Source organism: Manis javanica, chromosome 1 (assembly GCF_040802235.1).
Source record: "Manis javanica isolate MJ-LG chromosome 1, MJ_LKY, whole genome shotgun sequence".
Taxonomy (NCBI): domain Eukaryota; kingdom Metazoa; phylum Chordata; class Mammalia; order Pholidota; family Manidae; genus Manis; species Manis javanica.
The window spans coordinates 153062928-153088127 of record NC_133156.1 but is presented as its reverse complement, the minus strand read 5'-3'; the positions used below and the strand labels follow the sequence as shown (position 1 = coordinate 153088127).

Below are 25200 nucleotides of genomic sequence, written 5' to 3'. Positions count from 1 at the left end.
TGCCTGTAGGGAAGACCTGTCCTGGCACATACTGAAGGACCTTGCTCCCATCTTACTCAGGATGGCCGGAGCCATGCAAATGACCCCCTTTTGTTTGCCTGAACACACACACCTGTAACAAATGACTAGAGCTCTGTGCCCAAGGCACTCAAGGATACAAAACCCATGTGAATCCTAACTTTCACTTGCCATCACTTTCCCCCGCTGGTGCCTAAGGACAAGATGGAGGGAAGGGCTAAGGCCAGGGTGCAGGAGACGAGGGAGTCGGAATGGACCTTGCTGCCCCCTGGAGAAGTTTCCCAAATAGAGGGGATCACTCTACAGAAGGATCTTTGCTCCATCTGGGATAGAGTCTGGGGCTTCCAAGCCAAGCCTGACGACCTGCTCATTGCTTCTTATCCCAAATCAAGTACATCAGTGGGCATGACAAGGGGAAATGGAACTCAGAGCATCTGTCAGCTCTTTTCAGGACAATGGGGTAAAGGTCAAGGGTGGAGGAAAGCAGTGTCCTTGTCTATAAATCAGACAGAATGGCCAAGGCCCTGAGATTATTCTACAAATCTATACGGTTCGTGGGTTAGAGAGAGGATAGTTGGTTTATTTAAAATCTATAACTAGCCAAAGCAGATTTTACAGGTCAAAATATCCAGGCTAATGATGTTTTTCTTTCATTCAACAATAACTTATTAAGAATCTTCTGAGCACTAGAGACCAACACCAGGCCTAGTGATAGAAAACATGTTCATCACCTTTGACCTGCTGGCATTGAGAGTCCAGTCTAGAGAAGGACATTAAATCATTATCTAGCATGTGATGAGTGCTACGAGGAAACACAGAGGGAATCATGAGACTCCTGGTGGGTCCTCCTTTAGACGGAGGAAAGCAGAGTGAAGAAACTGAACTGCGGTGATTATTATGCAAGGAGTTTGTTAGTCAGCTAGGGCTGCCTCACCGAGCACCACAAACTGGGCGGCTTAAACAGCAGAAATTTATTGTCTCACAGTTCCTGAGGCTGGAGGTCAGAAAGGGTCGATCCTTCTGCGGCTGGGAGGGATGCCCTGTTCCAGGCCTCGCTCCTCGGCTTGTGCCCCGCTGCCCCAGCGCTCAAGGGGCGCTCTCCCTGTATGCACATCAAATGCCCCCTTTTTATAAGAACACCACACAAATCGGATTAGGTCCCACCCTAATACCATCATTTTAACTTTATTGCTTCTCTAAAGACTGTTACTCCGTAAGGTAACATAAGGTTCCAAGCTCCCATCTTCCACTTCCCTCTGTCAGCCTGTCATGATTCTAAATCATGATTTTCACTCTCAAACCAGTCCCTTTTCCGGCCGGGTCCTAGGTCAGTTTCCCAGGAGTCAGACTCTGAGTTGGAAATACTTGTGTGGGAGGTTAACAGGGAGTGCTCTGGGGATCACATCCTCCAGAGAGGAAGGGAGGGAAACGGGATGGAGCCGAGGGAGAAGCTGAACTTGAACTCAGTCCAGGCAAAGCCTCATGCAATCCCAGGGGAGGCTGTGAAGCTGACACGGCACTTCAGAGCTGATGCCATCCCAGCTGGGGTGAGAAGACGGGGTTGTCAGCCCGTCATGGGGTGCAAGCACCCTCAGGAAAGGGATGTGACCTCGGAGCAGGAGAGGGGTCCATAGCTGGGGCTGTCAGCAGCACCCCATGCCTGGTAGAATAACCCTTTCCATTCAGAAGGGAAATCTGGGCAGCTTATGCCTCCCCCTTTACAGCCCTGCATCTAAGGCTGTGGGGCATAACTGCAGCCTCAGCTAGCCTGAGTCATGTCACAGCATCCTGAGATGCCATTAAAGTCAACACCCATATCTAGAAAGTGCCAGCTAGCAGGTGAAGTCCATGGAAAGGCAAATACATCCGACTGCACCAGGAGTCAGGCAGTAGTGTGATTCTGGGAGCATGGGCAGGTGGGATCCGAGTCTCCTGGGGTTGGTGTGGGTAGTTACTGGTGCACATGAGTCACGGTGTGAGGGCACCTGTCAACAGGCTGGGGTGCAGAGCAAGTCTGGAGTGTGAGTGAGGCAGGAAGGTGGGTGGCCTGGACCGACCACTGAGGGAGCCAGGTCTCCTGAGATGCTCACAGCATCTACAAGATCAACATCAGATCTGGGGATGGAGTCTGCAGGTAGAGGGCATCCACCTTGGAAGAGAGGAAATGGGGCCGGCCTCTGTGGTGGTCAGGGCTCTCTGCTGCTCCCAAGCAGCCTGGACCCAGCAGAGCTACTGCCTGTGGGGTCAGGACAACAAACTGACAAGAAGGCAACAGAAGTTTCCAGAATGAAATTAGTTCTGATTACAGGAGGGCAGAAGGGAAAGCTGGCTTTAGTGCAGAGGGGAGCACAGTGTAGTAGGGGAGCAGTGGGGCAGCACCCAGGGACCACCTCCGAGGCCCTGGGGAAGGGGAACCGGGATTATGGGAACTGCCTCCTTGCCACAAAGGCCTCCCCCTACCCTGCACAGGGCGGCCTCACTGCACTGGCCCCAGCCATCCAGGTGGAAGAGCACCAGCATGGTCAGAAAATGAAGACGCTTTATGTTCACTTGGTGTCCTCTATAAGCTGGGCTCTGCCTAAATTCTAATTCTCAAAACTGTAGGAGAACAACTGATGGCTCGGTGGTTTTACATAATTTACCCCCAAACCACTCAATTCATACATCCCAGAGATAGAGTTGGAGTCCATCTGATTCCAGATCCCCACACCCATCCAAACCATGCTTCCTCCCAGCAAAACAAGACCAGGTCAGCCAAGTGTCCCAGAAGCCAGACAGGGAGAGACTTCCTGGGAGGCTAAACACTGTCAAGGTCAAGGGGGCTTGGCGCTGAGAGGAACCGCCCAGAGTCAGGAGGGACATGGTAGGTGAGACCTTAGGGAGAAACAAATATTACCTCCAGAGGTAGCAAAGGTCATTTTTCCATTTAAAAGCAATTCAGCTTTCTTGTAGAAGTTATGGTATTATGACATGGAAGCTCTGTCTTTTAAATAGGAAGTCATTCAATCTGGATTTCTCCAGTTTGGGGATTATTTGGAATTCTTGCTTTTCCATCCTTTTCATATTACTGGCATTAGATCAATTTCATGGTTCTAAAAGAGGTAACCTATAAATAAATAACAACATTATTTATTAGCAGCCAGGGTTTAATAGTCAAAATGAATGTTTGGGGATTTTTGTAGCTTTCTTCAGATGGAAATTTTTTTAAATTAATGCTTATTGTTATGCATAATGATTATTTGTATTATCATCATCTAAAAATATGAATGTATATTCATATTTTTAAAATTATATCACTGGAATATAATAATCAGTTCCTCCGATCTTTATTCCACTTTCAGGAACTACTTGGATACAGGAGATTGTAGACCTGATATAGAACGAGGGAGACACTGAGAAGAGCAGACAGGCTCCCATTCACCTTCGACAGCCTTTCTTGGAGTGGGAAAGACCAGAAAACACTAATTTTAAAATTGTAACCTTCACATAAAAATGGACAATTAGGAGTGAAGAACTCGAAAACCTAATATACTGGAAAAAAACAAAACTTCCCTTTGGTCTCTGATTCTAAATACTGCATGAAACTTATCTTTTCTTGTGCAAATCTAGGTGGGTCCCTTCACTTAACACTTATTTAGCCCTAAAACTTAATAGAGAGGTATTACCTATTGAGCGATGTGTTGAGTTAAAGTGTCAAGGAATATCTACCTGGTCCTCCCCAGCAGAGTCTCAGCTTTCCTATGCAGGAGCCCAGTGCCAACTTCAAGAAGCCTGGCACCATGGACCCTGGTGTCCAATGTTAGAGTTTGCAATGCACTTTCCATGGAAAAAAATAATAAATTATATAGTCATAGTTAAGATTTTTATAGCACACACCATGTGTCAGGCTTTATTCTAAACATTTTCCATGTACTAATGCAGTTAGTCTTCACAACATGTTTGTGAGGTGGCTGCTATTTTATACCCATGCTACAGATGAAGAAACTGAGACAAGAGAGGTTATGATTTGCTCAAGGTCCACAACTAATAGGTAACTAAGCCATGATTAGAACTCAGGAATTCTGTTTCTTAAGTCTGTGCTCTAAGCCACTAAGCTTCATCGTCGTGTGTGTGTGTGTGCCTGTGTATGTATCTGTATGTGTCTGTGTGTGTATCCATGTGTGTATCTCCTGCATGAGCTACTCAGGTACACATATCTGAGCTATAGCAGTTACCAAGTCCAATCTCACACCACTCGCCACATGACAGATCAATAGGTCGAGAGACTGTGTTGGGGCAAGAAAAGCGATCTTATTTAGAGCTCCAACTGACTGAATGAGTAGGTGGTGGACTGATGTCCTAAGGAAGCACCTTGCCTTAGGGAAGAAGGACCAGAAGGGAGTTGAGGTCAGGAGGTGACAACTGACCTCAGACATCTGGACGTCAGCGAGGGCCAGAGAAGAGCTGTCAAACGCCCTGTCCATGGTTAGTTGGCTCCAGCCATTTTGCTGACATGGGCCTGGCTGTGGTGTTCCTGTAAGTCCTTAGCAATCCAGCTGTCATTGTTGTACATAATTCTTTATCTCCTCAGGGAGGCAAGTTTCAGGTGAGGGGCTGCTTGCATCATTCCTAAGCCATGAGCAAGATTCCTTCTGATGGTTAATGAGCCCCCGTGCAGGGCTGCAGGGCTGAGCAGAGGCTTTATACCCACAGATGAAGCACCAAAGGAGGCAGAGACAATATGGAGGCAGAGATGCCAAGTTTTCCTTCAGTTACAGGTTGGAGTTAAATAGCCTGTGGTGGACCAGCACAGGAACGAGAACCTGGTCATCTTTAATAATGCTGTTTCTACAGGATCTGTTCTAATCTGAAAAAGACTGATTTATAAACTCATTTGGGAAAATGAATTAACAAACGAATGCTCATCGTCTTGTTTTCTTTTTTTCCTTTTTTGGGTAAGCCTAACGTGTTTTCAAAACTGCCCTGTCTGTGTCACACCAGGGTGCCTGGGGAAAGTGGCATGCGTGAGAGTTAGAAACAGTGGGACAGATTTTGAGATGTGTTCTAGGCTACACTATGTATCTGAGTTTGATCTCAGGAGCCATCTGCCAACATGTCTTTGGGAGTCCTTAGGACCTCTACAACAGCCCTCACTCATTGCCTTATTTGCATGGTGACTCAGCACAGAAAGAGGCACGTTCTGGGGGTTTGGGAGGAGCACGGTGTGGCCTAAGCCCTGCCCCATGCCCGCTGCCCTCATCTGCTTCTGCATCTCCACCCCTTAATACTAAGTGGTACTGCTGTATTCTTAGAGGCTGATCGGGTGAGCGATGGAGGGGACTCTGTCTTAAATAAGACACCAAGTGAAGGCCGATGTGTCAAAGATTTTAACACAAAAATGCAACGTAAGTACTAAAAACTAAAAGAGATGAATGTCTTTTATCTAGAAGTGACAATGGCCTAACCATGACATAAAACCCAGAAGCCATAAGTGAAACAAACTGACAAAATTGACTGCATAAAAGAAAAACTTCTCAAAAATTAAAGAATAATTCAGAACAATTTTTCAGGAATCAACCTGGCTAATGCAATGCCCTCCCCAAGGACCTTGAAAACTCATCTTCCTGTGTAACTACTGCCTCCATCCTTCAGGGAGAAAAACTGTAAGGTAAGTTTGAGACAGAAAATATTCAGAGATGGATTTCCCCATCTCTGAGCTACTCAGGTACACCTATCTGAGCTATAGGAGTTACCAAGTCCAAGCTCACCCCACTCACCACATGACAGACCAATAGGTCGAGAGACTGTGTTGGGGCAAGAAAAGCGATTTTATTTAGAGTGCCAACTGACTGAGTAGGTGGTGGACTGATGTCCTAAGGAAGCACCTTGCCTTAGGGAAGAAGGACCAGAAGGGGGTTGCATCAGAACCATTGTCTTGTCACCACCACACTGACTCTGCCAGGAGCACCAACGGGGAGCCTCTGGGAGCTGTGATCATCTTCCGTGCCCCCAGTCCCTCGTTGATGAGGATGGGCTCAGTGTGCACCTACGCCGAGGAGAGGGAGAGGACGGCCTGCTCTTAGCCTCAGTCCTGAGCATCCTCAGCCCCTCAGTCCTGAGCAGTGCGAGGTTGAGCACATACAGCTCAGACATGTTACACAAGCAGTCCAGGAATAAACACCTGGAGGGTGTGAGAGGTGGGCTACCAGTTCATATCTTCTTGACCTGCAGGCACATGATCTTTCCCCTGCTCTATGCTGCCTACTCCATGCCTACTACATGTACTCCCACCATGGTAATTTCCAAGCTGACGGGCGCTGGCCCACTCCTGGTGAGTAGTATTTATTTAAGGAAGCAGAAGGTGGCACTGGAGGAATCTTAGAAACAACATGTAGCATTATACTCCACTTTTTTTTCACTCTCAGTTAAACTGCCTCTTTCAAGCATCTAAGGGTGTCTACAAGTTCTATTCATTCTGAGAGATGATTTTAAAAAAGGTGAATTGGTAAAAATTTTGTAAACATCAAAATTATTTTCCATATTGATGCAACTTCACATGCATCTTGAGTTGGTCAGTAAGGAATTCATTTCAGCTTTCTGGGAGTCCTCAGAGACCTTTGCTGCCCTTAGTCTAAGGAAGCACTCACCTACAGGCAGCACCTGCAGATGGCCAGGGGGCTGTGCCAGAGCAGCCCCTGGCCTTCCCTTCCATGGACAGCCTTGTCAGTAGCTGCCCCTCCTAAACCCCTGCTTCTCTCGAGTGTATCCGGGGCCTTCATCGCCCTACCATGCTGACCCCAGTATGTCTCCTGTGTCTAGACACCAGGGGAAGAAAAAAATGGCTGAAGACAAATGTCAATATGTTGCTAGTATAGGCAGAGCCAGGACTGCACTGCGGTAACAGTGACAATCCAAGCACCATAATGAATGGGCGAAGCTGTCCTAGGAGCAGGAATGTAGGAGTACAGGACTTGGTGTCAAGGAGGGCTGGCGAAAGTGACAGGGGAGTAAACAGGAGCTTGCCAAGTGCCAAGGGAGAGAAGGGCACTCCCATCACCAGGAAAGCAGAAGCTAAGACTCTTGCACTTGAGAAAATACATGCATGACTGAAAGGTGGGCAGAAACAGAGGCAGGGGCCTCATTGCCCTGCTAAGATGTTTGGGCTTTCTGTGGGTCCCACTGGCGACTTTAAACAGAAATGAAATAACCCATTTGCATTTTAGAAAGCTCCCTTGAGGACATGGTGGTGTGCAGGAGCCATCAGAACTGGGCAAGATTGGAAGCTGGATGTGAACAAGGAAATGGTGGCAGTCATCCAGCGCAAGAACTGGGAAGACCAGAAGTGAGGCAGAGGCAGGCGGAGGAGAACATCAAACATTCGGAATAGAGCGAATCTGCATGCTGGGTCAGGAACCGGCCGTGGGAGAGGTGGAACAGTGGCTTCTAGAATGATTTTGTGATTGTGATTGTGGTGCAGGTGGTTCCCTCAACTGAAAGAGGGAAGGAAAGCGGAAGAGTCAGTCAGTCTGAAGGCAAGTGGGACTTTGAGCCTGTTGAATCTGTAGTGCCTGTAAGACAGCCAGGGAGAGGTGCAGACCTAAGTCGTCTGTCTGTAGCCTAGGACAGAGGAATGTATGAGGGACTAATCTGTGCATTGTCAATATTTGAAATTTAAAGCAATGGAAAAAGACAACAAAAAAGCAGGAAAAGTAACCAAAATGAGGGCAAGCGTAGGCCCTCAGCAGAGCCCTAAAGAAAACTAACATGCAAATCGAAGGTTTGAACTTTAGTGACCACAAACCCCACTGAAAATCTGAAGCCATGTCTCCATTTCTGACAAAGTACTATTGTGCATACTATTTCAGGGAGAATATTGGTTCACAACCTTCCTGGACACTTCCCAGGCATCATCTGAAACCAGTCCCATACACAGAAGGCAAAGAGGAGGGCTGCTCCAGGGTGGTAGGTGGCAGGTTTACTCAGCAGGGGAACTGTCATGGGCACCCCAAAACAAGCCGACCTCTGCACCCACCCACCAAATCTTAAAGTTTACAGAGAAACCTTCCCTGGGTTCATCACATACACTCCCCATGGGCTCATCACCACATCACTGGCTCAAGGCTGCATCACCAGGCCTCTCTGGGAGCAGAGAAAGCAGGTAGAAGATACATTCCAAAAACAGGGGAGGGAGTGAGGAGCCTGTTTGCCAGGGTCCAGCTCACTGGTCATCCAGGGTCATGTCCTCTCATTCATCAGTTTAAGATCCCCTGATTTAAGAAAAGAATGGCAGTTTTAAGCAGGCACTGAAGAAGGATGGCCAGAAAGATTGCTGGAGAGCCACAAATGAAGGGCTGCTGCAGAACGAGGGGTCTTGGAGCTGGTTGGGCAGAACCACGCACAGCCTTGTTTACGGGGTCAGAGCTGAGAGCTTGATCCTAACAGCCATGTACACATACTGAGAAGATTTATACAGGGGAGTAACCTGATCAGATCTGCATCTCCACAAGATTGCACTGGCCACCTGGATGATGAGAGGAGGAGAACAAAGTTGTGTTCATGGCCTTTAGGGCTTGGTTCCTATAGACACAGGCAGATGTCATGCATTGCCAATTTCTACCTCCTTCTATCATTTATGCCCTGTTTCTTCCATTTCTCCTCACCCCCTTAGATGACCTATGGGACAAGGAATGCCAAGGACACCATGGTGTCTTACTTCTATTTCAAAGGATCAACAAAGCACTCCCTGCCCCAGGAAGCTGGGATGCATACTTTGAAGCATTCATGGCAGGCAAAGGTAAGCCAGCAGAACAGAACCAAGCAAAGCGAAAGGGTGGGGGATGCAGGCAACGTGCCTGAGACCTGGGTGGCCCTGGCTGGCTCTCATCAGAGGTCAGCGGATCTGCTTCCAATGATGACACATCCACTGAGTGAAGATAAGCAGTACCACAGGGAAGCTGGCAATGAGAAAAAGTTCCAGCTGCTTTAATTTTTGAAGCAAGGTGATAATATCCAGAATTATAGGGAATGAGACCAAGGCTCAGTCAGTCTGAGTGAACTCTAATTCCCTGCTGGTGAGAGTAGGGCTGGAATCTGAACACAGGCAGTTCTGGTTCAGCTCAAACCATGTGCTTGGCACCATGTCAAGCCCGCCCAGCAGCAGGCACATTCAGCCAGAGAGAAGGGTTCTGTCCGTGAGCGGGTTTTCCAGCCACAGCAGTCACATTGGTGCTGCAGTGACCCATGGCCTGTGGCACTTTGGGACCACAAACGAGTCACCACAAGTTTCTTAGAGTTTTTCTTAATCTCAGATACTACTAGAGGTTAGCTCTAACTTCAAATACTTTTAATGCCCCAATGCTTCTCCTAAAGAATATTTAAAAAGTGATTGAATTATTGAAGCTGAGTAAGGGTTCATGGAGGTTCATTCTATTATTCTCTCTATTCTCATGTAGACCTGAATGGTTTCATATTAAAAAGATTTTTTGAAAGTTGAAAAAAGTAATTTAAGCAAACCTTTTTAAGATTACACCTTTTAGGAGGTACAGTATAATATCCACTTGGTTTATACTGTGAAACTGAATTGGCAGCTTTACATGATTAAAACCTAAACAAATATTCACACTAAGTCACTTGATTATTCAAGCTCAAAAATGTATAACTGAGTTAACTTTCATTAATCATTCATTTTGTCCTGTGGAGAATAACTGCCCTCCACAGCTCTCCTGTACTGAAGTCCTCCTCTAAAATCATTGTGAACAAACTTGATAAAGGATTTCTTTCCATTAGTTAACAGTCCACCAGTCAAGTATGGAAATACAATGCCTTTAATTTCATTTGGATTTTCGCAATCCTAAGAGACAAAAATTACTATTACAGTTTGTTCCTTGTGAGATACATTTTGAGAATGATCTGTTTGTCTCCTGAGGTGTTACTGCTTTACTGTCTTCAATAAATCTTCTTGTGGATGTTCTGACACTGACATCACAAAGAGTAGCCATAAGAGAGGGGCTGATCGGGCAAGCTGAGAGCATGGGGGTCGTGACAGGGTCGATGATGTAAACTTCATCCAGCAGCTACTCTTCACCAGACACTAGTTATCATGCTATGTTCCAGGCACTACCAGACCAATGCTAAATATGTGGTAGGTCACTGGATCGTGAATTATTCCTCTCATCTTTAAAAATACAGTTAAATACAACTGATGCTGCCATCCCTGCCCCACTGCTGCCCCCTTACATTCACCCCACTGACTTGGGAGGCCTACTCACACTTGCTCTCCTCAGCTTCTCGTCCGTTCTCCTGCCGCACCACAGCAACGTGCCCAGACCGGTGACCTCCACGTTCCTGAACCCAGTGGCCGTGCCCCGTCGTCACGTCGTCTCGCCCAGCTGGCCACTCTCCCTTCACTGAAATGCCCCGGTCAGCGGCCCCCAGGACACCACCCTTGCCTGGCCTTGCTCGCTCTCTGACTGCTGCCCTGAGTATCCTTGGCTGGCTTCTCCTTGCCTCCCAGACCCCGAGCCTGGCTTCTCTCTTGTTTCCTCCTGCAGTCACTCCTCGGGTGATTCCAATCACTGCATGGCTTCAGATGGCATCCATCTACTGGTAACTCCCAGATCTGCCCCCAGTCCCAGCCTCGCCGGGTGCTCCAGACTCAGTGACTCTGCTGCCACGTGGCTGTCAGATGAGGCTGCATGCATCCCAGTCCAAAGCCCCGTCTTTCCTCTGCACCTGGCCTCAGCAGGCTTCCAGCACTTGGTTACCTTCGGCTCTTCCCTCCTCAGCTCCTGAACCCAGCCTGAGCCACTCTCACACACCTGTCCAGTCCATCAGCACCCCCACCGACCCTGCCTTCCAGACATACCCAAGTCCTGCCAACCCTCCACGCTTCTCCTGCTCCCCTGGGCCACACTGCTGCTGTACCTTCCCAGATAAACAAAGAGCCCCTGCCCTTGCCACACAGAAACCAGGGGATACTGTGGAAAGGGAAGGCAGGCCGCCGTGCTCCTGTGCTTGAAGCCCCTCCCTCAGAGGACACCAGGGCCCTTCCTGTAACCGCCAGGCCCCCGGGGCTGGGCCTCCAGCCTCCCCCCCTCCCCTCCCCTTCCCCTCCTCTCACCTGGTCCTTGTCCTGCTGGCCTCCTTGCCATCCCCTCCACCCAGGGATTCACCTTCTTTCTCTGTCTCAGGATTTCACTCAGTGCCACCTTCCAAGAGTCCTTCCTCGGCCAGCCAGTGGACAGACTGGCTTCCTGCATAAGCCCAGCACTTCCCTGCTCTTCCCCCACCTCACGTTATGATCAAGTACACTGAACAGTTCACATCCTCGCCTTCTCTGCCCTGTGGCCTGCACGTCCACAGTCCTTCCCACCTGTCTTGTCCACTGCTCTATCCCCAAGGCCTTGAACAGTGCCGAGCACACACTAGGCTCTGTGGAATAAATCAGTACATCTTAATGTGAGGCAGAAAGACAGAAATGAGCAGGATGGGAGGGAGAAAGGGCCCCCCAAAGATGACTCAGGGAGTTTATCAGATAGAACCAGAGAGCCAGAAATGGCTCTGAGAGTTATTCAGATGAAGCCACAGGTCCAAGAGTGACTCAGGAAATGTCCAGGGTCCCCCCAGATAAGAAACATCACAGACACAGGAACAGCACAGGCCCTGTCCCCATTTCACCAATCAGAACAAGCCTAGAGAGCTGACAGCTGTCAATCAAGGTCCTCTCTGCCCTGCCAGAACCACATAAAAGAAGCCTCAGAATGAGTACCCAGGCCTGCCTGTCTCACCTTAGGCGGGCCTGCTCTGCTGCTCTCTGCTAGTGCATTAAAACTTACTGGCTTTCTTGACTTTGGTCTGTCGTCTCACTAGATCTGACTTCCCTGCTACCCTGAGCCAATAACATTAACACTATCTAGGGAGGTAGTTACTATTACTCATCATCTTTTAGAGACAAGGATTTAAACAAAAACTGAGGCTCAGAGAGGTTAAGTAAAGGGCACAAGGGCACACAGCTGTGTCAGAGCTGGGATTTGAACCCAGTCTGAGAGTAATCCTTCCAGCTTCCAGAGGAAGAAAAGTCCAGAAAATGGGTGTAAGAGGTGTGGACGCCAATTCTCCTGCCCTAGATGGTGCCATCCCGCCCATTTCTGTCTTTCTGCCTAACCACACATTCCACTTGTATTCTCAGGAAACAACCACTTTTTCCTCTGGCTTTTCCTGCTCTCACCTGCTCATGGCCCAGACCTCTCTATGTCTCCCTTTCAGTGGCATGGGCCTCCTGGTTTGACCATGTGAAAGGTTGGTGGAGGAAGAAAGACTGTCATCCCATTCTCTATCTTTTCTCTGAAGAAATGATTAATGTAAGAAATTTACTTGAATCTAGACCTCACAGCATTTTTTTCTCAGAATTAAAGATCCATGATAGAAATGAAGTGTAAGAACTTATTGTCAGTCTCTCCCTGCTTCTGACCCACAGACAAGGGAGGAGATGGGATGAGGTGTCAGAGACCTGAAAGGACCAGCCAGGGGACTCGAGGCGTAACAGCGCAAGAGAGGTGCTGAGAGGGATCCTCTCATATTTATTGATCAAATGGTTGTTAACAACAATAAAATTCTGTACAGGGGACTCAATACACAATCATTCATCAACCCCAAGCCTAACTCTCAACAGTCTCCTGTCTGCTGAAGCATAAACAAGTTCTTACATGGTGAACAAGCAAGGACGGTCATATCAGAGAAACTGTTTCGGTTTTGATTACACATGATGAACTATAAACTATCAAGTCAGATATGATCATTCATTTGATTTTTATACTTTATATGTGAATCTCACACTTACGCAAAATAATTTGCATGCTAACTTGAGCCTCTCCAATCGCCCTGTAGTAGAGCTCCAACCACGGCCCAGGTGCCTCCTTCAGGGTCTCTACCTCCCCCCTTATTTGTGCTGACATCTGAGGAGAAGAATCAGGAATCTGAGCCGGAAAGAACTAGTGAGCAAGGAGAGCACTGTTCCTTTTGCTTCCCGACATGATTCAGGTTTTGTCGCTGTGAATTAGCGTTCTCCCACAGCCGGTGTAACCCAGGTCTCCCAGTCTATGTGAAGTCAGCCTGCAGCCCTGGCCCACATGCAGCCCCCTGGGCAGGTTCTCCGAGCCTCGGTGACGGGCGTCAGTAGCCCCACGTGCCCCTCACCAGCGTTCCTCCCGCCCCTCCGGGGAAGACAGAGGCATCGCTTCATTCCATCTGCTTGGCCTTGGTCAGAGGCCCCCCAGGGCCAGCACGGCCACAGCCTCCCGCAGCCCTGTGCCTGAGTGAGGAGCGCAGGGAGCTGCCAGGGGGATGGAGCAGCTGGGCCCCCCAGGGCACCCCCACAGTGACCTGGACCCCTTTCCTTGGCCTTCCGGTGAGGCAGGGCCTGTCTCGGGGTATGGGAGGCACTCCTGAGGCCTATGTGCAAACAGCTTCTCCAACAGGCCCGGAGCACCAGGTGCTGAACAGCTTTCCAGCAGGCGGCTGGGGGCCTCACACACTGGTGTCTCTCTGATCACGGCGTGGGGGGGAAGCAGCTCTTATTTATTCTGACAGCCAGCCGCCTGTTCTGCCAAACAGCGCCTTGCCTGCCACCTGGAGAAGTAAAGAATAGTAGGTTTCCCAGAAGAAGCCCTCCTCAGGGTGTGCCTTAGACTATACTACCGCAGGAGGGAACACCCAGTGCTTATTGATTAGACAGCAGAAATCTACATATAATCATATGCATAACTTGCTAGAGTTTATTTTAAACACAAGCAAACAGGCTTTTTAAATGCTGGTTTTAAGTGTTTTAACCATTATTTCCATGCTTAGTTCTCCAAGATTTGATGAACTGTTACATTTTTTTCCTTGATAAAAAATACCTAGTACATGTCTTCTGCTCTCCCCTACAGGATCCAAAACGTGAAATTAGAAAAGTGATGAAATTCCTGGGGAAAAATGTGAAAGAAGAGATTTTAGACAAGATTGTCTATAACACTTCATTTGATGAAATGAGAAAGGACCCTATTACCAACTACATAAGCAGCAGTAAAATGAATCACAGACTTTCTCCATTCATGAGAAAAGGTGATTGATATGTCTTCCCTGTGATAGTAGGAAAAACATTATCAATTCATGAATGGTTTTCTAACCTTCCAGCTCCATGGGTCACTACGTACAGTGTCTGCTGCAGGGAGTCCCTGAAGCCGCATCCCAAGAGCTCTCCCATAGGACACGGGGTCCGCAACCAGAGGCCCACCAGGAGCTCTACACATGGTTCCCTGTCCCTTTTGAAGCACGTGAGCATATAGAGGTTTCTGAGGAGAAACTTGTATAATTCTGCTTAATTCAGAGCCTCAAAAACCCTTTCTCAAGCAAAGTCGTTCATGTCAGGGAAGCTAGATGGAGGACAGTGGCGAAGGTCATTGGCCTTAGCAGGTAGGGCCTTAGAAGTCACTTAGCCAATATCACTTCACAGAGAATAACCATGAGGTCTCAGTGGGTCACTGAGCCCAGTCAGAACCAGGACCTTCAGCCACAAGCCCAGGTACATCCTATGCTGTCACACTGCTGACTCCTCAATGGAGACAAAAGTTGTACTAATTTCAGGGAAAAAAATAAACTATTCTAGTACCATTTATTTGATAAAATAAGCAAAAACCTAGGACTCAAAGAAGAAATTTTCTAATTTGATCATTGATTAACCTAATTTTCTTTTTTTATTGGAAAACTTTATAGTCTATTTGTTCATATATACATATTTATATGCACAGCAACATAATATGCATGCTGGAGTTTTTTAGAGGTTTTTGAGAGGGTTTTTCCAGCTTTATTGAGGCATGATTGAAAAATAACAATTATACACATTTAAGGTATACAACATGATGATCTGATATGCATAAACACTGGGAAATGATCACAACAATCAACCTAATTGCCTAATTGCCATTTTCATCATCCACAGAGTTGCCCTTTTTGGTGGGGGAGTGAGAGCACTTGAGATCTGCTACCTTAGCAAATTTCAAGTATCACCATGCTGTACATTAGGTCTCCAGAATGTATTCACCTTATGACTGAAAGTTCCACCCTTTGACCAACATCCCTTTTGCCCAAACCTGGAGCCCCTGGTGACCACTATTATACTGTGTGATAGGAATTCAACTTGTTTTTAGATTCCACGTGTAAGCGAAACCATACAATTATCTTCCTGTGTCTGGCTTATTTCATTTAGCATAATGTCCTCCAGCTTCATCCATGTCACCAATTCATGCATGTCACAAATGCCAAGATTTCCTTTCTTGTTAAGGCTAAATTATATTCTACTATTCATACCACATTTTCTGTGTCCATTTACCTGTCAAAGGATATTGGCACTTGTGGATAATGCTGTAATGAACATAGCAGTGCAAATATTTCTTTGAGAGTGATTTTATTTTCTTTGGATAAAATCCATAAGTGGGATTGCTGGGTCAAATGGTGGCTCAATTTTTAATTTGTGGAGGCACCTCCATAATATTTTCCATAATGACTGTACCAATTTATATTCCCACAAATAGTACACAAGAGTTCCTTTTTCTCCACATCCTCAATACTTGTTGTCTTAACTTGTTGGTAATAGCCATCCTATCAGGTATGAGGTGGTATCTCATATTTTTTATTTGCATTTCCCTGATGAGTACTGAGGTTGAGCATCTTGTCATTGGCCTATTGGCCATGTGTCTCCTTAAGAAAAATACCTATTCAAGTCCCTTGCCCATTTCTTTACATGGTTTACTTGGTTTTCTGTTTAGTTTTTTTTTTTGCTGATTGTGGTGTATCAGTTCCTTATAAACATTTGGTTCCAAATATTTTCTTTCATTTCATACAGTGACTTTCATTGTGTTGATGTTCCCTTTGCTGTACTTAGAAGGCTTTTGGTCGGATATCATCCCACTTGGCTGATTTATACTTTGGTTGCCTGTGCTTTCGGTGTCAGATCCAAAAAATCATTGCCAAAACCAGTGTCAAGGAGCTTTTCCCTAGTTATCTTCTAGGAGTTTACAGTTTCGAGGCCTTATGAATAAGTCTTTAGTTGATTTTTATCTATAGCATAACATGAGGGTCCAGCTTCATTCTTTTGTACATACCTATCCCATTTTCCCAGCAACATTTATTAAAGAGATGACCCATTCCCCACTATGTATTCTTGGCTCCTTTATTGAAAATTCATTGACCATAAATATGTGGTCATATCTGTACCTCCAAAGCCCTTCTGGGCTTTCTAGTTAGGTCCCCTGATCTATGTGTCTGTTTTTATGCCACTGTTTTAATGGCTTTATAATATTGTTTGAAATCAGGAAGTGTGATGTCCCCATCTTCCTTCTTGATCAGATTAAATAGCTGTAGCTATTGGGGGTCTCTGTTAATTCTATACAATTTTAGGATTGTATTTTCTATTCTGTGAAAAATGCCATTGAATTCTTTTTTTTCTTCACTTTTTATTGTAATATTTTAATATGCTGAGAAAAGTCCTGTTACATTTAAAATTCTTTTTCTTACCAATGTAATATTGATATACACTCTTATGAAGGTTCCAAATGAAAAACAATGTGGTTACTACAGTCACCCATATTATCAAGTCCCCCCCATACCCACTGCAGTCACTGTCCATCAGTGTAGTAAAATGCCACAGAGTCATTATTTGCCTTCTCTGTGCTACACTGTCTTCCCCATGATCCACCCCACACCATGTGCACCAATCATAATATCCCTCAGTTCCCCTCTCTGTACCTCCCCACCCAGCCTACCCCCTTACCCCCTCACACTCCCACACCCCTCCACTTTGGTAACCACTAGTACCTTCTTGGAGTCTGTGAGTCTGCTGCTATTTTGTTCCTTCAGTTTTGCTTCATTGTTATACTCCACAAAAAAGGGAAATCATTAAGTACCTGTCTTTCTCCGCCTGGATTATTTCACTGAGCATAATGTCCTCCAGCTCCATCCATGTTGTTGCAAGTGGTAGGATTCATTTCTTTCTTATGGCTGAATAATATTCCATTGTGTATATGTACCACACCTTCTTTATCCATTCATCTACTGATGGACACTTAGGTTGCTTCCATATCTTGGCTGTTGTAAATAGTGCTACAATAAACATAGGGGTACATACGTCTTTTTGAATCTGAGAACTTGTATTCTTTGAGTAAATTCCTAGGAATGGAATTCCTGGGTCAAATGGTATTTCTGGTTTTAGTTTTTGAGGAACCTCTATATTGCTTTCGACAATGATTGAACTAGCTTACATTCCCACCAGCAGTGTAGGAGGGTTCCCCTTTCTCCACATCCTTGCCAGCATTGGTTGTTAGTCTTTTGGATGTTGGCCATCCTAACTGGTGTGAGTTGATATCTCATTGTGCTTTTAATTTGCATTTCCCTGATAATTAGCGATATGGAGTATCTTTTCATGTGCCTGTTAGCCATCTGAATTTCTTCTCTGGAGAATTGTCTGTTCATATACTCTGCTCATTTTTTAATCAGGTTATTTGCTTTTTGGGTGTTGACACGTGTGAATTCTTTATTTTGGATGCTAATCCCTTGTCGGATATGTCATTTACAAATACATTCTCCCATACTGTACGATGCCTTTTGTTATGCTGATGGTGTCCTTTGCCATACAGAAGCTTTTTAGTTTGATACAGTGCCATGTGTTCATTTTTGCTTTTGTTTCCCCTGCTCCAGGAGATGCATTCAGGAAGAAGTTGCTCATGTTTATATTCAGGAGTTTTTTTATTATGTTTTCTTCTAAGAGTTTTATAGTTTCATGACTTACATTCAGGTCTTTGATCCATTTCGAGTTTACTTTTGTGCATGGGGTTAAACAATAATCCAGTTTCATTCTCTTGCATGTAGCTGTCCAGTTTTGCCAACAGCAGTTGTTGAAGAGGCTGTCATTTCCCCATTTTATATCCATGGCTCCTTTATTGTATATTATCTGACCATATATGCTTGGGTTTATATCTGGGTTCTGTAGTCTGTTCCATTGGTCTATGGATCTGTTCTTCTGCCAGTACCAAATTGTCTTGATTACTGTGGCTTTATAGTAGAGCTTGAAGTTGGGGAGCATTATCCCCCCAGCTTTATTCTTCCTTCGCAAGACTGATATGACTATTTGGGGTCTTTTGTTGTTTCATAAGAATTTTAGAACTATTTATTCCAGTTTGTTGAAGAATGCTGTTTGTGTATTGACAGGTATTGCATTGTATCTATAGATTGCTTCAGACAGAATGGCCATTTTGACAATATTAACTCTTCCTATTCATGAGCACGGGATGTATTTCCATTTATGGGTGTCTTCTTTAATTGCTCTCATGAGTGTCTTGTAGTTTTCAGAGTATAGGTCTTTCACTTCCTTGGTTAGGTTTATTCCTAGGTATTTTATTCTTTTTGGTGCAATTGTGAGTAGAATTCCTTTCTGATTTCTCTCTCTGCTAGTTCATCATTAGTGTATAGGAATGCAACAGATTTCTGTGTATTAATTTTGTATCCTGCAATTTTGCTGAATTCAGATATTAGATCTAGTAATTTTGGAGTGGATTCTTTACAGTTTTTTGTGTACAATATTATATCATCTGCAAACAGGGACATTCTAACTTCTTCTTTACCAATCTGGATACCTTTTATTTCCTTGTGTTGTCTGATTGCTGTGGCTGGGACCTCTACAACTATGGTGAATAAAAGTGGAGAATGTGGACATCCTTGTCTTGTTCCTGATCTTAAAGGAAAAGAGTTCAGCTTCTCACTGTTCAGTATGATGTTGCCTGTGGGTTTGTCATATATGGCCTTTATTATGCTGAGGTACTTGCCATCTATACTCACTTTGTTGAGAGTTTTTATCATGAATGGATGTTGAATTTTGTTGAATGCTTTTTCAGCATCTATGGAAATGATAGTGTGGTTTTTGTCCTTCTATTGCTGATTTAGTGGATGATGTTGATGGATTTTCTAATATTGTACCATCTTTGCATCCCTGGAATAAATCCCACTTGATCATGATGGATGATATTTTTATGTATTTTTAAATTCAGCTTCCTGATATTTTATTGAGTATTCTTACATCTATGTTCATCAGGGGTATTGATCTGTAGTTTTCTTTTTGTGTGTGATGTCTTTGCTTGGTTTTGATATTAGAGTGATGCTGGCCTCATAGAAAGAGTTTGGAAGTATTCCCTCTTCTACTTTCTGGAAAACTTTATGGAGGATGGAAATTAGGGCTTCACTAAATGTTTGATAAAATTCTTCAGTGAAGCCATATGGTCCAGGAGTTTTGTTCTTAGGTAGTTTTTTGATTACCAGTTCAATTTCATGGCTGGTAATTGGTCTGTTCACATTTTCTGTTTCTTTCTGGGTCTGCCTTGGAAGGTTATATTTTTCTGGAAAGTTGTCCATTTCTTCTAGGTTATCCAGTTTGTTAGTATATAATTTTTCATAGTATTCCCTAATAATTCTTTATATTTCTGTGGTGTCCATACTGATTTTTCCTTTCTCATTTCTGATTCTGTTAATGTGTGTAGACTCTCTTTTTTTCTTGATAAGTCTGACTAGGGGTTTATCTATTATGTTTATTTTCTCGAAGAACCAGTTCCTGCTTTCATGGATTCTTCCTATTGTTCTATTCTTCTTGATTTTATTTATTTCTGTTCTAATCTTTATTATGTCCCTCCTTCTACTGACTTTGGGGCTCATTTGTTCTTCTTTTTCTAGTTTCGTTAATTGTGAGTTTAGACTTTTCATATGGGATTTTTCTTCTTTCCTGATAAGGCCTGTACGGCAATATACTTTCCTCTTAGCATGGCCTTTGCTGCAGCCCACAGATTTTGCAGTGTTGAATTATTGTGGTCATTTGTCTCCATATATTGCTTGATATCTGTTTTAATTGGCCATCGATCCATTTGTTATTTAGGAGCATGTTGTGAAGCCTCCATGTGTTTATGGGCTTTTTCATTTTCTTGGCGTAATTTATTTCCAGTTTCATATCTTTGTGGTCTGAGAAGCCGGTTGGTACAATTTCAATCTTTTTTAATTTACCGAGGCTCTTTTTGTGGCCTAGTATATGATCTCTTCTTGAAAATGTTCCATGTGTACTTCAGAAGAATGTGTATCCTGCTGCTTTTGGGTGTAGAGTTCTGTAGATGTCTGTTAGGTCCATTTTTCTAATGTGTTGTTCAATGCCTCTGTCTCCTTATTTATTTTCTGTCTGGCTAATCTGTCCTTTGGAGTGAGTGGAGTATTGAAATCTCCTAGAATGAATGCATTACATTCTATTTCCCCTTTTAATTCTGTTAGTATTTGTTTCACATATGTAGGAGCTCCTATGTTGGATGCATAGATACTTATAACATTTATATCCTGTTTGATTGACCCCTTTACCATTATGTAATGTCCTTTGTCTCTTGTGTCTTTCTTTGTTTTGAAGTCTATTTTGTTTGATACAGGTACTGCAACTCCTGCTTTAATCTCCCTACTAGTTGCATGAACTATCTTTTTCCATCCCTTCACTTTTAGTCTGTGTATGTCTTTGTGTTTGACGTGATTCTCTTGTAGGCAGTATATAGATGGGTCCTGTGTTTTTATCCATTCAGTGACTCTCTGTCTTTTGATTGGTGCATTCAGACCATTTACATTTAGGGTGACTATTGATAGTTATGTACTTATTGCCATTGCAGGCCTTAGATTTATGGTTACCAAAGGTTCAAAGTTAACTCACTTGCTATCTAAGAGTCTAACTCAACTCACATAATATGCTATTACAAACACAATATAAAAGTTCTTTTTTTCTCCTCCTTTTCCTTCCTCCTCCACTCTTTATATATTATGTATTGTATTCTGTACTCTTTGTCTATCCCTTGATTAGCTTTGGGGTAGTTAATTTAATTTTGCCTTTTCTTAGTAATTAACTGTTCTATTTTCTTTACTGTGGTTTTATTACCTCTGGTGACAGCTATTTAGCTTTAGGAACACTTCCATCTGTAGCAGTCCCTCCAATATATACTGTAGAGACAGTTTGTAGGAGGTAAATTCTCTCAGCTTTTGCTTATCAGGAAATTGTTTAATCCCTCCTTCAAATTTAAATGATAATCTTGCCGGATAGAGTATTCTTAGTTCAAGGCCCTTCTGCTTCATTGCTTTAAATATATCATGCCAGTCCCTTCTGGCCTGTAAGGTTTCTTTTGAGAAGTCTGAAGTGATCTTTTTTCTCTCTTTGGCTGCTTTTAATAGTCTGTCCTTATCCTTGGTCTTTGCTATTTCAATTATTATATGTCTTGGTGTTGTCTTCCTTGGGTCCCTTGTGTTGAGAGATCTGTGCACCTCCATGGCCTGAGAGACTATATCTCCTTCCCCAGATTGGAGAAATTTTCAGTAATTACCTCCTCAAAAACACTTTCTATCTCTTTTTTTCTCTTCTTCTTCTTCTCCTGGTACACCTATAATATGAATATTGTTCCGCTTGAACTGGTCACACAGTTCTCTCAATAATTTTTCATTTGTAGAGATCCCTTTTTCTCTCTGTACCTCAGCTTCTTTGTATTACTCTTCTCTAATTTCTATTTCATTTATTGTTTCCTCCACCATATCTAATCTGCTCTTAAATGCCTCCATTATATTCCATAATGATTGGATCTCCAACTGGATTCATTCCTGAGTTCTTGAATATTTTTCTGTACCTCCATGAGCATGTTTATGATTTTTATTTTGAAATGTCTTTCAGGAAGATTGAGGAGTTCTGTTTCACTTGACCGTTTTTCTGGTTTCTGTAGGATTTTGGTTTGAACCAGGTTCCTTTGAGGTTTCGTATTGTTATGTGGCACCTTCTAGTGCCCAGAAGCTCTACTCTTGAGCTGCTTAGCCCCTGGAGCAATGTCGGGGATTGCAGGGGACCATGCCAGTGCCTGGAAGTAGGAAAGAGCTATTTCCTGCTTCCTGGCTACTGTGCCTGTCTCCACTGCCAGAACCAGTGAGCCAAACACACAGGTGTAAGCCTCTATGCTTTGCATTTGTAGCTGCTGTAGGCAGATCTTCCCACTGGCTGGCCTGACACCAGGGCAGGGCTGCCAGTTTGCAAGCCAGGTGTGGGCCAGCTGGGATGAAGGTGCAGCAGGCTGCTTGTCATGGTGAGGTCCTTGGAACTGTGTAGTCAGCCAGGGGGATGGAGCTCCTGAAGCTGCTGGGCAAAGTGCACCCAGACAATTTTGTCCACCTCTCCTTCCTCCTGAGCAGCAAGCTCTGTGCAATCCTTGCACTTTTAGTATCCCTTTTGCTGTTAGGAAGTCTCTCAGACTGCCCACCTTTCCTTTGTCCCAGAGCAGCCAGATGTGGATCCCTGTTTTCCACAAGTGGCTGGAGTCTCAGTCTCTCCAGGTATTCTGCCTGTGTTAGCTTTCCAACCCCACTAATCACCAGAGCACCATGCAATGTAGGTTCCTGCTCCCAGAGCAGATCTCCAGAGCTAGGTGTTCAGCTGTCCCAAGCCTCCACTCCCTCCTCACCCCATTTCTCTTCCTCCCACTGGCTGGGGTGGGGTAAGGGCTTGGGTCCTTCTGGATCACGGTTTTGGTACGTTACCCTGTTCCATGAGGTCTGTTCTTTTCTCCAGGTATATGCAGTCTGGCGCAACTTTCTTTTCTGTTGCTCTATCAGGATTAGTTGTACTAATTATATTTTCATATTATATGTGGTTTTGGGAGGAGGCCTCTGTCTCACCTGTCACACCACCATCTTAAATCATATTTGCCTATAGGGATTACATTGAATCTGTAGAGAGCCTTGGTTGGTATGGACATTTTAACAATATTAATTCTTCCAATCCATGAATACAGGCTATTTTTCCATTTGTGTCTTCTTCAGCTTCTTAAATTAATATTGTTTGCAGTGTGTAGATCTTTCACCTCCTTGGCTATGTTTATTCCTAAGTATTTTATTCTTTTTTATGCTACTATGATGGGATTTTTTTCATAAGTTTTTGTTCAGATAGTTCACTGTTGGTATGAACATAAAATGCAGAAGATTTTTGTGCGTTTGTGTCCTGCAACTTTACTTAACAGTTTTTGTAGGGTGTGCATATTTTACACATATAATCCTCTCGTCTGCAAACACTGATAATTTTACTTTTACCTTTCCATTTTGGATGCCTTTTCTTTTTCTTGCCTACTTCTCTGCCTAGGACTTTAAGAATTGTTGAATAAAGTGGCAGGTATGAGCAACCTCACTTTGTTCCTGATTTTAGGGGAAAGCTTTCAGCTTTTCCACACTGAACATGATGTTAGCTATGGACTAGTCTTATATGACCTTGCTTATGTTGAGGTACTCTCTTTCTATATCTAATTTGTTGAGTGTTTTTGTCATGAACAAATGCTGGATTTTGATAAATGCTTTTTATGCATCTATTGGAATGATCATATGGTTTTTATCTTTCATTTCATTAATGTGGTAATTTGTGTATGTTGAACCATTCTTGCATTTCAGAGATAAATCCCACTTCATTTTGATTTGTGATTCTCTCAATGAACAGTTGAATTTGATTTGCTAATATTTTGTTGAAGATTTTTGTGTATCTATGTACATCAGGGATATCAGCCTATAGTTTTCCTTTCTCATAGTGTCTTTTTCTGGCGTTGGTATCTCGGTAATGCTGTCCTCATAAAAACAGACTGGGAGTGGTCCCTCTTTGATTTTTTGGAAGAGTTTTAGAAGAATACATATTAATTATTTAAATGTTTGGTAGAATTCACTAGTGACACCATTTGGTCTTAGAATTTTACTTGTTGGGAAATTTTTTTATTACTCATTCATTACTTACCCATTACTGGTTTGTTCAGATATTCTATTTCTTTTCTTTCTTTTTTAGATATAATTAATCTACAATTACATGAGGAACATGATGTTTACTAGACTCCACCCATCACCCAGTCCTCCCCACAAACCCAATTACAGTCACTGTCCATCAGTATAGTAAGATGCTGTAGAATCACTACTTGTCTTCTCTGTGTTGCACAGCCCTCTCAGTGCCCCCCACACACATTATACATGCTATTTGTAATGCCCCCTTTCTTTCCCTACCCCCCTTATCCCTCCCTTCCCACCCATCCTCCCCAGTCCCTTTCCTTTGGTAACTCTTAGTCCATTCTTGGGTTCTGTATTACTGCTGTTGTTTTGTTCCTTCAGTTTTTTCTTTGTTCTTAAACTCCACATACGAGTGAAATCATTTGGTATTTGTCTTTCTCTGCCTGGCTTATTTCACTGAGCATAATACCCTCTAGCTCCATCCATGTTGTTGCAAATGGTAGGATTTGTTTTCTTCTTATGACTGAATAATATTCCATTGTGTATATGTACCACCTCTTCTTTATCCATTCATCTACTGATGGACACTTAGGTTGCTTCCATTTCTTGGCTATTGTAAATAGTGCTGTGATAAACATAGGGGTGCATATGTCTTTTCAAACTGGGCTGCTGCATTCCTAGGGTAAATTCCTAGAAGTAGAATTCCTGGGTCAAATGGTATTTCTATTTTGAGCTTTACGAAGAACCTCCATACTGCTTTCCACAATGGTTGACCTAGTTTACATTCCCACCAGCAGTGTAGAAGGGTTCCTGTTTTTCCACAACCTCTCCAACATTTGTTGTTTTTTGTCTTTTGGATGGTGACAATCCTTACTGGTGTGAGGTGATACCTCATTGTGGTTTTAATTTGCATTTATCTGATGATTAGTGATGTGGAGCACCTTTCCATGTGTCTGTTCACCATCTGAATTTTGCCTTTGGAGAACTGTCTGTTCAGCTCCTCTGTCCATTTTTTAACTGGATTTTTTGCTTTTTGTTTGTTGAGCTGCATGAACTCTTTATATATTTTGGATGTTAATCATTATCAGATCTGTCATTTATGAATATATTCTTCCATATTGTAGGAAGCCTCTTTGTTCTCTTGGTGGTGTCCTTTGCTGTACAGAAGCTTTTCAGCTTGATATAGTCCGACTTGTTCATTTTTGCTTTTGTTTCCTTGCCCGGGGAGATATGTTCATGAAGAAGTCACTTATGTTTATGTCCAAGAGATTTTTGCCATGTTTTCCTCCAAGAGTTCTATGACTTCATGACTTACTCAGGTCAGGTCTTTGATCAATTTCTAATTTACTTTTGTGTATGGGGTTATACAATGAT

General features: G+C 43.8%; 1 pseudogene; it reads left to right on the top strand.

Moving 5' to 3' along the window:
- The first annotated feature begins 222 nt into the window (after window positions 1-222).
- LOC108395439 (sulfotransferase 1C4-like) lies at window positions 223-14105 on the top strand (annotated as a pseudogene).
- The last annotated feature ends 11095 nt before the right edge of the window (window positions 14106-25200 follow it).